The sequence below is a fragment of the Symphodus melops genome (assembly GCF_947650265.1).
Source record: "Symphodus melops genome assembly, chromosome: 5".
In the NCBI taxonomy this organism is placed as follows: Eukaryota; Metazoa; Chordata; class Actinopteri; order Labriformes; family Labridae; genus Symphodus; species Symphodus melops.
In genome coordinates, this window is record NC_136695.1 from 9,042,448 (window position 1) to 9,046,097 (window position 3,650).

The window sequence follows — 3,650 nt, forward strand, 5'->3', positions numbered from 1 at the left end:
TTATTACACTATGTGATATGAGGTACTGTCCGTACATATAATCATTTGCTGTTTATTGCATAAGGAGTTAATGTTGAAGACATCTGTTTTGGGTGGATGTGATTTACACTATACATATGTGCTGTGTTGAAAAAAAAAAAAAAAGGGAGATGTTGTATTAATGAAACATGTTTGTCCCTCAACACTTACCGTAGTCCAGGCGGAAATAACAATGCATGCTGGGTATTGTAGTTCGGATGACGATATACAATGGAACGTGATGGCGACAGTGAACGGTAATAAAGGGCAACGTGAATCTCCACAAAGTTGTCATTATTAATGCAACAGAGAACATTACAGGTAGAGTGAAGCATAATTGAACGTTATTTTTGTTAAACATTTTTCGTTTGATTTCAGGGAGCAAGGAGCATACTGCTCAGTTCATGCAGCTGCGGGGGAAACCGATCACCTTTTCACAGGAGCCAAACACACAGCCAGCTTTGCTTGGAGGTAATAAAAACAACGGGCAGTATTATCACCATTGTACTTGTACTTAAAGCTGTAATCGGTCCTCATCATAAAGGCCACAATAATAAGGCACCCAGTAAATAATGAAAACTGATGACTTTTTAAATCTAAAATAATGTCAGAGGGATGTGTGCGAGTTTTCACCCCTGTGCTAACATGATTTCTTTTTTCTGTTATCTCTGTATTAAGAACTATTTTACAGACAATGGGCCTGGATGGCAGTGTGTCACCTATGCAGGCAAAAAAGAAATGGGACAACCTGGAAAAGAAATACAAAGTATGTAATCTATGCATTGAAATGTAATTTATATTTGTTCTATCCATACAAATTGATAACATTTGTGTTTACTGCTGTTATTGTTGTTGTAGTCAACTGCCATGATTGATTTCCTCTGCCTTAGGATTGCAAGTGTCCAGGGTCAGGTGAGGGCGTGAGTGGGAAACCCACTGCCACAACTTGGCCCTGGTTTGTCCTCATGGATGAGGTGTTGGGACAGAAGCATTCCACTTCACCCCCAGTCCTAATCGCCTCCATCCCTGAGGACACTTCAGGGCCCAGCGCGGCAGTGGGAGACCAGGAGGAGGAGCCGCTGATCATAGTTTCTCACAGGACAACAAGGTAAGGATATCTTGAAGCATCTGCGTTTTCACTTAATCCAATCCTCAGAGCTTCCGTATAAAATACCACACTTAGTCTGGCACTACAGGGAAATGGACTTTCTGATTGTGATCTTTCTGATCAAAACCATGATTCTTGTATCCGTATGAAGAGTATTATTGTAACCATGTTTCACAGTATTATACTGTCCAAAATGTAACCTCTATTGTGTCAATTATCAACATGAACTGGTATAGCTACAATGAAAACCACCAGCAGAATATAAATTGAACTTTGATTTATTAATAAATAAAAAAAACAAAAGTAAAATCAATGTAATTTAAAATCTTAATATCAATATATTATGTACATTAATCTGTTATTTACATTTATTTTGATTAAAAACAAAATGTATACTACAGGATAAACCTGGCTCTGCCTGTGCTGGACAGCCGGAAACACGGCCTGATTTTAATGCTGCTGGGCCTTCTACCAGGAAATGGAGACACTCTTCTGGCTGGCAAGTGGTGGTCTCCAGAGTGTTTGGGATTCTACACTGTCCACCGCATCGTCCAATGACCGGGTTTGCAGGACTGACTCGATTGACGGCTGCCATGTCACAAATATTGGTGGTCTGGTGGTACCTCCTCCAGGGCAGACATCTCTGCAGACAGCTGGTCCCGCCAGGGAGCACCACTGACTGCCTCCAAACCGTCCTCCCCCTCATCCTCTGCCCCATCCTCCTCAGCCTCATCCTCTGGGGCCACGATGTCACCTGCCCCGAGGCAGATGTTGTGGAGGATGGCACATGCTGTTATGACCTGAAATAGTAAATGATAAATAAAGGAAAAGATTATAGCACCTGAAAAATAAATCCTCCCGTTTGATTTATTGTTATTAACAATTGTAAAATATCCTATTAAATGATTACTTACATGTGGTACAAAGGTGTGGTGCACCTCCAGCGCTTGCAGGAAGATGGCACGGAACCTCGTCTTCATCATCCCAAAAGCATGCTCTATAATGGAGCGTGCCCTGGAGTGACAGACGTTGAAGCGCTGGGCTCCCACACCTCGTACAGGCTGTTTGTAGGGAGTGATGAGGGGAAGTGGGTGTTGGAGGCACGGGTACCCCCCGTCTGCCAGGATGAACTGCCCTGGAGGAGGGTAGAGTCCACGCCTATAGAGTGGGCTGTGCCTGAGCACTCGTGCATCATGCACAGACCCAGGCCAGCCCACATACATGTCCTTGAAACGGCCCTGATGGTCACAAACAGCCTGCAGGATGATGGAAGGGAATAGTTTTCTGTTCCCATAGCACTGACCATCAGGGCCGCCCGGTGGCTTGATGCGGACATGGTAGCCGTCTATCGCTCCAGCTGCTCCTCTGAAGGCCCTGTGTCTCGCCAGCCCTGCAAACCCACGGGAAACTGCCTCCAGGTCTTGAGGAGTGGTGGGGAAGTGGATGACCTGGTGGCGAATGGCCACCACCTCCTCAGTCATCCTGTGAACGATGCGGTGGACAGTGGAACGAGGAATCCCAAAGGCTCTGGAGACCACTCTGTACGATGTTCCACTTGCCAGCCAGAAGAGGAACACCAGGGTCTCAATTGTAGCACCCCATCCGTGTCTCTGATCCTGGTAGAGAAGGCCCAGCAGCACTTGCAGAGCCTCCCTGCTAAGCCGGAAATCAGGCCGTGTGTCTTCCTGCTGGTTGAAAAACCTGTCCAGCACAGGTATGCTCAGGTTTATCCTGCAGTATGTACGAGGATTAGCCTATTGGGAAAACACAGAGAAGGAAATTCATTATAAACAATAACTTGATTAAATGTGGAAAAGCTGAGATACCTGCTTTTTGTCTTTAGATAGCGCTAGAGATAACACTTGTGAATTAATTGGCACTATACAACTAAAGGTTTATTGATTGATAAGCCATATAAACTACGTTTGTTGTTGTTGTTGTTGTTGTTAACTAACTAAGCTTAAAGTTAAGGATCAAATTAAAGCTAAAGTACAAACATGTTAACCAATCTGAAGGTAAACTCACCTGTCCATGGTGCTGACTCAGCCGGAGATAAAGCACACGTCGGCGCATATAATTCTCCCTCTCTCTCTTTTTCAGAATCATAAAAAACTGTACTATCAAAACAAATAAATTCATTGTATCTCCTGGCTCCATTGTATATATAAAATAAATATAAATATAAAAATTAGGTGTTTGCGGTTGAGTTGTGTTGATGAAATGGTACAATCAAAAAACGGACACTCTCAGGGTTGCTAGGAGACCGAACAGTTAGTGACGCAAGTAGGAAGACCAGACCGTCTCATTTCGGAGACCGCGTGGATCAGCCTTCGCGGTCCACGGAGGACGTGCCTTCGTGGACCGCGAAGGCCACGCCCTCCGAAGGCTGCAACCTCTGGAATGGGACACAGCTAAAGTGTGGTGAATTATCTTATTTTGGTAACTTTATAAAAGTTTAAGAGCGCTCTGTGGACACCTGCTGGACATGCTTCATACAGATATTATAGACAAGTTGAGTCAAATA

General features: G+C 44.2%; 1 long non-coding RNA gene across 1 annotated transcript; it reads right to left on the reverse strand.

Moving 5' to 3' along the window:
- Positions 1 to 1,388: 1,388 nt before the first annotated feature.
- On the reverse strand, positions 1,389 to 2,653 carry LOC306823842. Its single transcript, XR_013779062.1, has 2 exons — positions 2,430 to 2,653; positions 1,389 to 1,926 (listed from the first exon to the last, which is right to left on the reverse strand). It is a non-coding gene; the product is annotated as an uncharacterized lncRNA (long non-coding RNA).
- Positions 2,654 to 3,650: the final 997 nt, after the last annotated feature.